Source organism: Zalophus californianus, chromosome 15, assembly GCF_009762305.2.
Source record: "Zalophus californianus isolate mZalCal1 chromosome 15, mZalCal1.pri.v2, whole genome shotgun sequence".
Lineage (NCBI taxonomy): Eukaryota > Metazoa > Chordata > Mammalia > Carnivora > Otariidae > Zalophus > Zalophus californianus.
Window position 1 is genome coordinate 15607361 of NC_045609.1, and position 15273 is coordinate 15622633.

Below are 15273 nucleotides of genomic sequence, written 5' to 3' on the forward strand. Positions count from 1 at the left end.
GATCTGAGAAACCATATACATGTAATTCAAAAATTATGAGCAACTGAGAAATAATTTCTAGATACAAAAAAGGCTGAGGCAACTTTCCATTTCTCCTCGATACAACGAAGGTCACTCCTATTTGTTCAGGGCTAAATTTCCAAAATTTATGATCCCTTTAACCCCACCCTCTCAATGTGATTCATCCTGTTTCATCACCACCGATTCTGAGGAGGTGGAGGATAGGAGTGGGTAGCTACATTCCAGTCCTTACCCACTTTTTTTTTCTTTTTGGCTTTTATTTATAAACCACCAAAACATCTGGCCAATTTGCTAAATATCCAGATGTTTCGATCTAATTTGTATTGCTTTTTTTTTTTTTTTTTAATGCTGAATGTGTTGGCTTTATGGGTAAATATAGCCTGAGTGAAAGTGCGTGAAGGTTGCCAGCTGATGGAAAATGGAACCAACTGGTAATCAACCATCAACATCTGCTCCTCATTTCTCCATTGCTTCCTGGCTCAATCAAAAAATAATGTACCTAATAGTTGAAGAAATTCCTAAAGAAGTAAAAAGTCACTTGACAATCTTTACCTTATCAGTCTCATAACCATAAAGAAGCTTGACATGGCCAGGGGCAAATACCAGATCCATATCAGGGAAATGACCTGAATAGACTCACACATTGTGCCATGGGGATCAAATTAAGATAAGATTTTTAGATCCCAAATCTTCAAAACCATGTGTCAGACCCTCTGCACCATTTATGTTTCCTTCCCAACTTAGCGCAGCATGTTCATGATAAATTTCCTTGATACCCTGCTAAAATGCCTTTCTGGGGGAACCACAGACGAAGGCTTCTCACTCTTCTTGGACTGTGAACCGAAGCACCAATCCTTCAGAAGCCTCGTTGTAATGACAGTCTAGTCCTATTTCTGTGGTGACGTTAGTCCTCGACCACATAGTCAGACAATATGGTGGCTGAACTGGTAGTATGGAGTCCTAGACTAAATCATACTTCATGTCCCTCCATGCAATCTAAAGGTGCCAACTAGATCGAAATACATGTGACCATTCCTATCGAGCTCAAGGTAAGTCATTTCTGGTTGGTGGGTCACAAGCCAAAACCCATTTCCTATATGTGCAATGTTACCATTGTAGTTCTGTTCTTTAAAACACATTTAATAACACAAATACGCCAAACTTGATTACAAAGGGTCAGGAAGAGAAAATACAAATATATACTTTTACAACTATATATTAATAATGCAGAACAAAGAACTTTTATTCGTCTTTGTACTTTTGGTAAACTTTGTAAGTACAGCAAGCCAGTGGAAAAGTGTAAAAAATCATACATTTATAGCTTGGATTATCATAATTTCATACACCTGGGTTTCTACCAGCCAGGTCAAGAAACAGAACATTACCAGCCCCTCAGAAGACCCTATGCTGAGGTTCCTGGGTGGTTCAGTGGGTCGAGCATCTGCCTCTGGCTCAGGTCATGAACCAGGGGTCCTGGCCTGGGATTGAGCTGCACATCAGGCTCCCTGCTCAGCAGGGAGTCTGCTTCTCTCTCTCCCTCTGCCTCTGCCCCTCCCCCCCACTCTCAAATAAATAAAATCCTAAAAAAAAAAGAAGACCCCCATGCCCCTTATGCACATGATATATTTCTGTATTTGTTCAGTTCTTATTTAATTTATCTCAAAGTTTTATGGTTTCTGTGGAAAGGGCTTGCACATCTTCATATATATATTACTTAATAAGTGTTTTGTGGTTTTTAATGCTAGTATAAATGGTATCATTTTACAAATTTAACTTTCTACTTACTGTTGATACATGAAAAACAATTTTTAATAGTGAATTTAATTAAGATCTTTGATGAATTCATTATTGATTCCAACACTTTCATCTGTAGATTCTTTTGGATTTTCTACATAACCGTCCTGTTACCTGTGAATAATAAGTTTTGTTTTTCCTTTTTCAGTTCTTACTTTTTTCTCTTCCTTGTCTTATTTCTCTGGCTAGAACCTTCAGGAACAGATTGAATGGAAGCGCTGATAGTGGACATCTTTGTCTCTTTCTTGATCTCTGGGGAAAAGCTTTTAACATTTTAATAGTAAGTAAGATATTTGCTCTGGGACTTTTTTATATACTCTTGGTATCATGGTTATATATCTTGGTATAGGCTGGTCTCATTGAAAGATATGGAAATACTCCCTCTCTTTCTATTTTTGAGGGGGATTTGTATGCAATAAGGATTACTTTCTGTGGATGTTTGAAGATTTCACTAATGAAGTCGTCTGGGTGGGCAGTTTTTGTTTTGGGAAGGGTTTTTTTTTTAACAATTTATTTTCTTTTTGTGTCAGTTTTGATAGGTTGCATTTTTCTAAGTATATGCCCAATTCAACTAAATTGTCAAACACACTAGCATACGGTTGTTCCTTTTATCCTTTTATGATGATTTTATTATCTGCAGAATAGGTAGTTTTGCCCTAATATTGGTGATTTGTGTCTTCTTTATTCTTTTATCTGTATTTTGACTGGGACTTATTCTATTTTGCTATTCTTTCCAAAGAACCAGACTTTGACTTACAGATTCTATTTTGTGTTCCTTTCTTTTTTTTTTTTTAAGTTTTCCCTTATCTTTTTTATTTCCTCTCTTATACATTCTTTGAGTTTCTCTAGCTTCTTGAGATGAATGACAAAGTTGTTTTTAGCCTTTCTTCTTTTCTCATATTAAGCCATAGATTTCCCTTTAAGCATGGATTAGTTGCACGCTACAAGGGTTGTTATGTAATAATCTTTTTATCATTTGGTTTAAAATATATTCTAATTTCCCAAGTGATTCCTTGGTTTACCAATGCACTGCTTAGAGGTTATTGCTTAATTTTCAAGTATGTAGAGATTTTCTAATTTGTTTTTGATATTTTACAGGGTTCAGAGGACATAATCTGTATGACAGTACATTATCATTTGTTGAGATTGCTTTATGTCTGAACAAATAGTCAATTTGGGCAAATGCTCCACATCAACTTGAAAAGGAAGTATATTTTTCAGCCATCGGGGTCAGTGCCCTAGATGTGCTGTGAGCTCAAGCCTGTTAATCACGTTGTACAGATTTTCTATACCTTGGAGACTTTTGTGCGTGCATTCTGTCGGTAACTGAGAAAGAAGTGTTAAAAGCTTTTAAAATCTCCCACTATTTCAAATTTTAAAAATTTCAAATTCTTCTATTGCTGTTTTTAGTTCCATCAATTCTTGTTTTATGTATTTTATATATATATAAAATACGGTACATATATTGTTATTAGGTAGATACAAATGTAAAATTTTATATCCTCCACATCCATCTATCTTTAGTAACATCTGTTAATAAAATAGTTACTCTACTTTTCTCTTGCTTGGAGTTTGCAGTTTATTTTCCTCTATCCTTTTACTTTCAACCTCTCCATTCCTTATATTTGAGATATGTCTCTTGGAAGTATAGTTTTTCTTTATCCCACCTGAATACTTCTGTCTTTTAATTAAAGCAGGTAGTCTATTTAAATTTACTGTAATTGCTATTTGTTTTTTTATTTGTTCCACCTTTTTTCATTTTTAATTTTCTTCTTTCTTATATACTTTCGGATTGATTATTTTTAATATATCTGTTCCCCACCACCTCATTGTTCTACTCCTCTCATGCGGTGGTTACCTGGAGATTAGAACTTCCCTCCTTGACTTATTAAATCAAAGTCAGTACATTTCCCACTTCTTGGACAATGCAAGGGTCTTAGCATTCTTTAACATTTTTTACCCCATTTCATCTTGCATGGTATTGTTTTCAAATTCCCCTTGTATTTTAAACCATAAAACATCATTCTCGTTGATTTTTGCAGTCAATGGTCATTTAGATTTATCCATATATTTACCACTTTTAGTGCTCCTTGTTACTTCCTGACTCTCTGAGCTGCCATGTGAAATCATTTCCCTCATCCTAGAATTGCTTCCTTTCGTGTTGATTTTATTATGGATAAATTTGGATATATTTTATGGATTTATTTTATGGTGGTGATGAATTCCTGCACTTTTTAGTTTATCTGAAAATATATCCTTCCCTTAATTTTTGAGGTCTTTTCACTGGATATTTTCTTTTAGCGCTTTGAAAACACAGTCATTTTCTTGAGTAAACAACCGATTGAAAGAAATGTTGAATGAACGAACCAATGAATAAAATAGTGAAGGGATGGGGTTATGTAGGTGACAACGAGTAATCCCATTTGACTGGAGTATAAGGAATTCAGAATAGGGAAGGGAGGCCAAAACATGTGGAGATGGACACCCAGATAGAAGAACAAGGTCACATATTCACTGCATTCATCATCAAATGTTTATTCATTTATTAAATAATTCATATTTGTGATTAGAATCTTACTCTACTAGATTCTGTCAGTACAAAATGTGTGAAATGTTCCTTTAATTGTTCTTGGGGAGCTTCTAATCTAGTAGAGAAGTATATATTTGCTTATTTATTTACATATTTATGTATTTATTTATGTTTGCTTATTTAAAAGGTAATTTCATGCTTCTTGGAATCTCTCTTAAGGACCAACTATGCTTTAATGTCTTTTTTGTTTGTTTGTTTGTTTAAAGATTTTATTTATTTATTTGAGAGAGAGAGAGAGAACATGAGCAGAAGGGAAGGGGCAGAGGGAGAGGGAGAAGCAGACTCCCCACTGAGCAGGGAGCCCGATATGGGACTCGATCCCAGGACCCTGGGATCATGACCTGAGTCGAAGGCAGACGCTTAACGACTGAGCCACCCAGTGCCTCCACTGTAGTGACTTTTGAAGAAAAGTCATCATATATGTTCTTATAGACCCACAGTGCAATACTGCAGACTAAATCAGAATAAATATTCACTTAACTGTGGAAGGAAAAAGGAAAGAAATTCAGTACGGAGCTTACATGAAGAAGTCTGATACTTGGAAAAACAATAATAAATTTTAAAAGCACGAAGTAAGTAAAACCAGAGAATGAAATGAAACACTTTTTAGAAATAAAGAAACAATGTGCCCTTACTTAGTTTTCATTTTACTGTGTTTTATTGAGAGTAACAGCTTTTACAAGGCTTATCTTTGGGCAAAAGTAAGACAGTATGGAAAAGCTAGAGTATCTGTGCTAAGTGTATCAGTAGCTAACTCATGCCTGCTCAGATAAACTTTGAATTGGGCTAAATGGAAAGGAGCTGGTGAGAAGAGCCTTCCTAGGGAGACTGCCTTTCTAGGAGAGAAGCACGCTCCAGAACTAGTAGAAGCAGGAGAGAATTCCAAATAGAGTGCTTCTCCCATCTTACTGCCTTTCCATGATTCCACCCCCTGGATGCCTTGCTGCTAAGAGCAACAATGGGCCGTCTCAAGCGTTGTTCAACTGTCTCCTCCATTCTCCCGTGTTTAATCCCCACGATCTTGTCTTGGTTCTCCATGTATCTCCAACCACTTGACCCCATACTCTTTCCTCCCCAAACCAATCCAGGCTCTCGCTTCTCTGAGTCTCATCCTTGGGCACTGCTCCAGCACTGACTGCTGGTGTTCCCTCTTGGACATGATTTGGTATCTGTTTCCTGACTCCATGCACCCTGGCTACAGTCCCTCCTACCCCCATATGCTTTATGGGAAGATGGATTGGAAGGTGGGGATATGTGTATGCAAAAGACTTTGAATAACTCTCTAGCTTGGATATGGGAAAATTAACACTAGTTCATCTTTTGCTTATTTTTTTTCAGGTCTATGAAATTAACATTCTATTTCTGGGCCCTGCTATCAAGAAGTACATATGTTAGGCAGTTATAATTTAATCATCAAAGATAAAAAAACATTGAGTACAAAAAGTTCAGTCAAAGAAAAAAGGCTTGGGTGATGGAGTTGTATTTTTGTATAAGTAAAAAATCGTATGAAGGAGATAGACCAATCTTTAAAATTAACCGTCACTGTTCACTTGTACCCTCTACTTAGGTTTCAGTGGGCTCCTTCAAAAATGAAGGATAAAAATCTGTAAGTCCTACTTCATGTTGTTAATAGCCTGGATTCATCTGTTTCCTCTTCTCCATGGTTTTATGGCTCTCCCCAGGCCCATAAATTACATGGTAGTAATAGGCCCTTCCAGAAGAAAGGAACTAAATGAGATAATTGACATCTCCCCCAATCTTAAAGCACTTGGGTTCCATTATTCTTCTCTTTAATGGACGTTTCCCCCAATCTCTCTCCCCCTGACATAAATCATATGCTATATGCATTTCCAATTAGCTATAGGAGGTCAACTTCTGGATCTAAATGAGGGCAAGCAGCAAGAAAGGGGATTCCTAGACTGCTATTCACAGCAGACCTCTGGCAGTCATCTAACAACTTGCTGTGTGCACCCGCCTCTTTTGTTCAGTGCCCGTGTCCCCCAGACAGACAGCTCAGCACCTTTGGTATTAGTCCTTGATTATCTCGCCAAGTACTGGGGCAACGGTGCACACAAATGTAAAGGACTACTCCTTCCTAAAAACTCCAGTCAGTTGTGTTTGGTGTTGCAGCCCCGGTATAGCCATTCTCCAAGTGGCTTGCTAATTCCACATTGACTGTTTCAAAGCTCAGGTTTCTCTTCTGATGATTTTATACTCTAGGGGGGAAAGAAACCACTCATCTATTATTATTAATGTAAGCTGACTTGGCTTGTGCCTGAGTCTAGGAAGGTAAATATCTCTAACCTGAGGTCATTCATATATTAGATGGTTCTGTCTATTATAATGAATTATAGCTGTTGGTCAGGCAGCAGTGTGGTTATGTAGAATATTCTTAAACTCAATAGTTTCTGCACCGCAGAAACCCCTTAGGAAACTTGAGGGCAGGCTGAGTCAGGTAGACAATCCCTTTACAATCCACTTACTCATAAGTTCATATCAATATAATGGTCCAGGGGATAATGGTTTACAGCCTGATACATCATTCATTGCTAAACCACATATGTTCACTGCCTGAGATCTCAGGCTAACAAATGTCACCATAAAATACTGGAACTACTCAAAGCGCAAGTCACAAAGTCACAAAATGGTAGTTAATATTTAAAATCATAAGATTTCATGTAAAGTTCTTCTTATAGCTTGTCTTGAAACATGGGGAATTCTGGTAGCATTAGGCAGAACGGTCTCCTTCAACTAAAGGAGAGAAGACACCACCTCCTACAGACAGGCAGGGGCTCTTGGGTCACATGTCTGGCTTCCCTGACATTTGAGGTTGTGATTACCACAACTCCCTTCTTAAAGTCCAGTTACTAAGTATGAACTTGGCTACATAGAATCAGGGGTCCCAAACGTGTTTAGGAATGGACAGAGAGGCATTAAATCTAAGACCAGGAATACTTGAACTTTGTCTCAGGCTCTGGCATATTGCAGCTGGTTCCTTTCATTGGAATTACAGAATCATAGAGATCATTTAAATCGCCTTATCCCTTCATTGGATGTAACAACCAACTTTTCCTATGTTTAACATTGCTTTCATTCTCTGCCATAGAATTAGGTTCTGTGACACGGTCTTCTTTTTCTTGTTATTTATGCACGCTAGTCTTGCCACCTTCAACATAAATGCAAGCCAAGGAGGGAAGGGGATGATGTATCACATAGCTTCTTTGTAATTCCCATATTATTTAGTACATGTTAAATGTTCACTAGTTATTGAATGTGTTGAATTTAAGACAAGTTACTATTCACAATTCAATGGCTCAATGTATTTGCTCACAAAAGAGAATGCTCCCTTTCAACGTCCTGAATAACGTTTTACTCACTGAACCTGTGAGGGACACAGTGAGAGATCACTTTTAGAAATTGCTTCTTTACTGAGAGCTGCTTCATACATGTAATGCACTGTATTAAAAATATAATCCTGGTGCATTTCAGTAAGAAGCTCTGGTCTCAGTGTTATGGAATGCTCTGCCAGTTAGAATAAATCTTGACTATGAATGGAAAATGTGATTTTTGTGTTCATTTTGAAAAAGAGTCAATCAGCCTGGAGGAAATAAATTGTAATAACGGGGGAAAGTGCTTCTCTAGATACGTGGATGACCTTAGAGTAGGTTGCAAGAAGCCTTTTTTGAGGAAGAGAATAAATGAATGATATAAAAGAGTCACCAAAATTTGGTGAAGTGGGCCTTTTATAGACCTCCCTTTCCAAGCCTCACATCTTTCTGCATCTTAACTTGGATGGTGACTATAAACTTCAGTGTGGGGATTCTAATGTGTTTTCTGTATTTCAAAGCATGAGGTCAAGAACTGAGGCCTGAGTGGGAAATCTCAGGTCGTGGAGTAGTTCTTTCCAAATAAGCTCCCGTGTTACCTCTGTTACAATGGTCAAGTCTATTTGGAAGTCTGTAAAATGCATCAGTTACCATTGTGGAAAGCTGACTTACTGAGCCAGCAGCCGATTCAAAATGTTTCCCCTGTGTTAACTAAAGCCATTTTTCTTCATTTCATTCAGAGCATGTGGCTTTCACTAAATTAATAAGTCAAAGTTGATTTCATCTGTTAACAAGATTATAGTAGCTAGAGCTTGGGGAGGAAATGGAGAAAGGATGTGTTTCTCCCCCTCTCATCACAGGAGACCGCAGTTACCAGCCCACTGCTCAAAGGCACCACTGCTTAAAAGTACATGCTTATTTCTGCCTAAGTCACTCTCTTTTCTTTCTGAAATTGAGCAAAGGACCAGCTCAAGGCAAAGTGTTCCAAGTCCTTAAGAGTCAGTGTTGAATCTGTTCTGCTCAGTAAATATTAACTATTTGACTTATATCCCAGAAGGACTCACTTCCAAATTGCCTCGGAGAAGACCAAGGTTCTGGTTGGCCACCAACACAGCTTTAGGAAGTCCAAACTTGGTCAGGCCAAGCGAGTCCTCTTCTCTGACAAAAATCAAGCAGGGAGAACCAGGGAAGGCCACAGGTATCTTAGCTTCATTCAGACTGTTTGTTATTCTGGACTATGTGCTATACTAAAGAACTAGGACTACATGAGCTAAGTTGCATAGCTAATGCATGACTATACACACCATGAGAAATTCATGCACAAAAGGGATATTTTCCAAATAGCGACACCAACTTAAATTTCCATAATGACTATTGTTCCAGGGTGTTGGTTCTAGACTCGGTACTGCATAACCCCTGGATGATGGAACAAGAGCAGCCTTCATTTGTTTAGCAGTTAACACTATTTAGGTAGGACAGAGACTTTGGAAAATGGGAATACAGGAATTTAATGGGTTATTGGTGAACTGACAGCTTGAACTAAGAAAATTGCATCGAGCAGAGAGAACAACGCATGACCACAAGACAAAACAATGACATGGATTAATGGCAGGAGAAGATCGAGAGGTTGCAGCACATAAAGAGCTGATGTTCTGTAAGTAGTGTAACAAGGCTGAGCGAGTTGCAGGTGGGAACCAAGAGGCACTGCATCAGGATGAGACCAGAATTCGTACTTGCAGAACTCTGGGCCCAGGAGAAAATGAGTTGGAGAGAGTGGAGGCAGCATAGAACCTACCTATAGGCACGATTTTAAAAAAATGGTTGATGTTTCGGCAGGATTCTTTTTTTTGTTAATGTTATGTTAATCACCATACATGACATCATTAGTTTTTGCTGTAGTGATCCATGATTCCTTGTTTGCATATAACACCCAGTGCTCCATGCAGTACGTGCCCTTTTTAATACCCATCGCCGGGCCAACCCATCCCCCACCCCCCTCCCCTCTAGAACCCTCAGTTTGTTTCTTTGAGTCCGCAGTCTCTCATGGTTCCTCTCTCCCTCCGATTTCCCCCCTTCATTTTTCCCTTCCTTCTCCTAATGTCCTCCATGCCGTTCCTTATGTTCCACAAATAAGTGAAACCATATGATAACTGACTTTCTCTGCTTGACTTATTTCACTTAGCATAATCTCCTCCAATCCCACCCATGTTGATGCAAAATTTGGGTATTCATCCTCTCTGATGGCTGAGGAATATTCCATTGTATATATGGACCACATCTTCTTTATCCATTCATCTGCTGAAGGGCATCTCGGCTCTTTCCACAGTTTGGCTATTGTGGACATTGCTGCTGTGAACATTGGGGTGCATATGGCCCTTCTTCTCACTACATCGTATCTTCGGGTTACATACCCAGTAATGCAATTGCTGGGTCATAGGGTAGCTCTATTTTTACTTTTCTGAGGTACCTCCACACTGTTTTCCAAAGTGGCTGTACCAATCTGCATTCCCACCAACAGTGTAGGAGGGTTCCCCTTTCTCCACAACCTCTCCAACATTTGTTGTTTCTTGCCTTGTCAGTTTTTGCCATTCTAACTCATGTAAGGTGGTACCTCATTGTGGTTTCGATTTGGATTACCCTGATGGCTAATGATGATGAACATTTTTTCATTTGTCTGTTAACCATTTGTGTGTCTTCTTTTGAGAAGTGTCTGTTATTGTCTTCTGCCCATTTTTTGACTTGATTGTTTGTTTTTTCGATGTTGAGTTTGAGAAGTTCTTTATAGATCTTAGAAATCAGAGCTTTGTCTGTAGTGTCATTTGCAAAAATCTTCTCCCATTCCGTGGGCTGCCTCTTTGTTTTATTGACTGTTTCCTTTGCTATGCTTTTTATCTTGATTAGGTCCCAAAAGTTCATTTTTGCTTTTGTTTCCCTTGCTTTTGGGGACATGTCTCGAAAGAAATTGCTGTGGCCAATATCAAAGAGGATTACTGCCTAAGTTCTCCTCTAAGATTTTTATAGATTCCTGTCTCACATTGAGGTCTTTCATCCATTTTGAGTTTATTTTTGTGTATGGTGTAGGAAAATGGTCCAGTTTCATTCTTCTACATATGGCTGTCCAATTTTCCCAGCACCATTTATTGAAGAGACTGTCTTTTTTCCATTGCATATTTTTTTCCTGCTTTGTCGAACATTATTTAACCATAGAGTTGAGGGTCCAAATCTGGGCTCTCTATTCTGTTCCATTGGTCTGTGCGTCTGTTTTTGTGCCAGTACCATGCTGTCTTGGTGATCACTGCTTTGTAACATAGCTTGAAATCAGGCAACGTGATGCTCCCAGCTTTGTTTTTCTTTTTCAACATTTCCTTGATGATTCGGGATCTTTTCTGATTCCATACAAATTTTAGGATTGTTTGTTCCAGCACTTTGAAAAATGCCATTGGAATTTTGATCAGGATGGCGTTGGAGGTATAGATTGCTCTGGGCAGCGTAGACATTTTAACAATGTTTATTCTTCCGATCAATGAGCATGGAATGTTTTTCCATCTTTTTGTGTCTTCTTCAATTTTTTTCATGAGTGTTCTGTAGTTCCTAGAGTTTACCTTTACCTCTTTGGTTAGGTTTATTCTTTACCTCTTTAGTTAGGTTTATTCCAAGGTATCTTAGGGTTTTTGGTGCTGTTGTAAATGGAATCGATTCTCTCACTTCTCTTTCTACAGTTACATTGTTAGTGTATAAGAAAGCAATTGATTTCTGGGCATTGATTTTGTATCCTGCCACATTACTGAATTGCTGTATGAATTCTAGTAATTTGGAGGTGGAGTATTTTGGGTTTTCCACAAAAAGTATCATGTCATCTGTGAAAAGAGAGAGTTTGACTTCTTCTTGGCCAATTTGAATACCTTTTATTTCTTTTTGTTGTCTGATTGCTGTTGCTAGGACTTCTAGTACTATGTTGAACAATAGTGGTGAGAGTGGGCATCCTTGTGTTCCTGATCTTAAGGGAAAGGCTCTCAGCCTTTTCCCATTGAAAATGATATTGCTGTGGGTTTTTCATAGATGGATTTTATGAAATTGAGGAATGTTCCCTCTATCCCTATACTCTGAAGAGTTTTAATCAGGAAAGGATGCTGTATTTTATCAAATGCTTTTTCTGCATCAATTGAGAGGACCATATGGTTCTTCTCTCTCCTCTTATTAATGTGTTCTATCACATTGATTGATTTGCGAATGTTGAACCACCCTTGCATCTCAGGGATAAATCCCACTTGGTCGTGGTGGATGATCCTTTTAATGTACTGTTGGATGCTATTAGCTAGGATTTCGTTAAGGATTTTGGCATCCATATTCATCAGGGATATCGGTCTGAAATTATCCTTTTTGTTGGGGGTCTTTGCCTGGTTTGGGGATCAAGGTAATGCTGGCCTCATAGAATGAGTCTGGAGGCTTTCCTTCCGTTTCCATTTTTTGAAACAGCTTCAGGAGAATAGATATTATTTCTTCTTTGAATGTTTGGTAGAATTCCCCAGGGAATCAATCAGGCCCTAGACTCTCGTTTTTTGGGGGAGGTTTTTGATCGCTGCTTCAATCTCGTTACTGGTTATTGGATTCTGTCTTTAAAAGAAATAGTTAAGGAGCGACACTACAGACTTCATGAAAACAAAGGGCATTAATTAATTATATGGTAACTTTTCCATCTCTGCTGAGGCGAGAAGAAAGGAATAGAGACTTAGGCTGTGTGAGGAGTTTGGATCTCACCTACTTGGAATATTACCAAGGACTTTCCACTGTAGATCCTTCTCTGAACTTGCTTAACTCAGTCCATGCAAACTGAAGGGTGATTCTGCTGAGAGCGATTTAGGACTGCCTACAGTGGTTTTCCATGGCCCTTTCCAGATCAATATTTGCATACACTTTAGGACTTTTAACTCTGAAGGTGTCCCCATTATGTAGGGATCATTAGTTCCTGGTTACCGATGTGGATACCAAGTCTCAGAGAGATGAAGTTTGTTATCTGGCCTTGAACTCAAGTTTACTGATTGTGGTTCTCATGCATTTTCAGCTGTGTCATGTTGCCCACAATATGTGAAAATATATATGTCTTTTTTTCCTTTTTTTAAGCGCCTGTAAAGAATAAATAAACTGTGATGTATTTCAAGAGAGACTCTGTTCCCATGGGCTTCTCTCTCTACAGCAGGGATTGAGACAGCAGAAGCAAGTAGATAGCCCTCTGGTTTAGGGGAAGCGGCAGGTGGAATGTGGGCTTTGGGGAATATTCTAGTTCATTTCTATTTGTTGGTTTGTTCTTCAGCACAATTTTTTCCTGGACCAATCATATTCTCTATTTATGGAGACATAGTGACTGTATCTTCCTGAGGGTTGTCTTCACCTTCTCAATTTGTGCTGCTATTTTTCTTTAGTTTTCTTCATGTCTGAGATTTCGTTAGCCAGGTTTTGCCTTACTTTGTGACACAGAGAGGCTAAGTTTGGCCTGCATGTCACATGGTTGGGCAAATGACACCATGTTCTATTTATTCACTTAGAGTTGATTTGAAGATAGGCTCACAGTTTTTAAATGGTCTCCACAATTATTTCATGGAGAATTCTAAGTTTCTGTTATCCACTTTGGAGAAAAGTGAGTTCAAAAGGAGGTTTTTGATTTGGGCAGAGAGAGCAGAACAACTGCAAATACAGTCTCATCACACTTTGGGAGAGATCATATGGGGGTCATTTCCCAACGTGCAAAACATAGGGGGGTTAATTTCTGTCCACAGCTTTCCTTTCTAGTACACATATTGTGAATATTCTACATTAAAAAATAGGTTCCTCTCTTAAAACCGTATCTTGCATCTTTCCTCCTGATACAGAATCTCATTTGGATGCTTATGTTTTGCTGCGAGCTGTCTTCCTATTTTATTTTTAGGATTTTGTTTCTTACTGACGTGTATACCGCTTGAGCAATGCCGTGGTTCATTTGCTGGGAGGAAGCTGGTTCAATTACACCATCATATATTTATGTGGTTTTGTGGGGAAGTAAAGATCGATACAGGTCTTTCCAGCCATGTGACTAGAATGATGGTTTTCTTTTCCTGTGCTATTATTTATTAAATACTTCTTTGTGAACAATGCTGCCCTCAGTCTTGAGTGTGTTTGAATAAGAGGACCATGCATGGGCCTCCGTGTATGATAGCACCTTGAAACTTTGGATTTTATTAATATGTGTTTCTAAAATTATAGAAGATATGCCCGTGAAAAACATTTTATCAGTTACTATCATGTTTCAAGATAACATTGGAGGACAAATGCGATGTAATACATATCTTTATATCCTTTGGAAAGGTACCAAATATAATTAGAAACATTCAAGCTTTTCTAAAGTCATCATGAAAAGGCAACCAGGCAGAGAAATGCTAAATGAACAAGATGAGCTGAAGTATATCTCACTTCATTGGGTCAACCATCCTGTAGACTATGTACATTGGATTCATTTGGCGGAGCTATTTCTCCAACAAGCATAAGGAAGAGAACTGCGTTTTCACCGAATGTTGGAGAAGGAATGGCATGGGGGTCGTAGGTCTTCAGTGTGAAGGTTAGAAGGCCTAGACACTTATCCCAAGCATACAAACTGTGACCTTGCATAAATCACCAACCTGGGTCTGTCAGCTTTTGAGAACTAGACAGAGAAATTCCAGAACTGAAATGTTTCCTGAATTGGCTCTGGGTTCTTTCCCACGAGTAAATGCGAGAGCTTGGCATGGGAAAACCGACGTGTGTGAGGCTAGTTCCCATCGGGTGCTATAGATTCTCCTGCCAACATGGCTTCTCCTGGGCAGGTGCACTCTGCCTGCAGCCTCATATCCTCTTGCCTCCTTTCATCTGCTCTTGGGAGAAAGGAAGGAGCTTCTGACATTGTCTTTGCTGGGATGGCAAAGATGGATGAATGTCTCGGAAGCCATTCCCCAGATGGTAGCCTGACGTCTTGAAGGGTTCACTTCCTCTCCTGTGGCTATGTGGTTTAGAAGTTTCATGAAGTCTTTAATACAACATGACACATGATCAGACCTCAAAGTCAGAAGTCACTTGATTAGCTGTGTTTACACACTGTATTAGTGCTAGGGGAGGAAGGAAAAAGATGATAGTTTAACATAGATGATCTCATTAGTCATTTACAGCCTATATGGAGATAAGTCGTGCTGAATCTGAAGTTATTTTTCTCTGGTGATAATTTTCCTAGTGACAGGGACATGTCCAGCTTGTCCTTGATTCCCCATGGAGATGGAGCAGCCTCCCTCTGGGGCTATTCACTTGTCCATGTGAGTGTCTCCAGCAGGTTCTCCCAGGTACCTTTGTTGCTATGGTTCCTCCTGAGCATACACAAGATGCTAAAAATAAATTCCAAGTGAAACTTTCCAGCTGCTTGGGAAAAGAGAGTTTTCTGTTCTCTTTGTACTTATAACCAATTGGCTCACAGTTGATGTGCTCTGCGAAGCTGGATCTAATACAGATGTCATGCCCAGAATCGGCTGATGGGCTGGGGGTGGA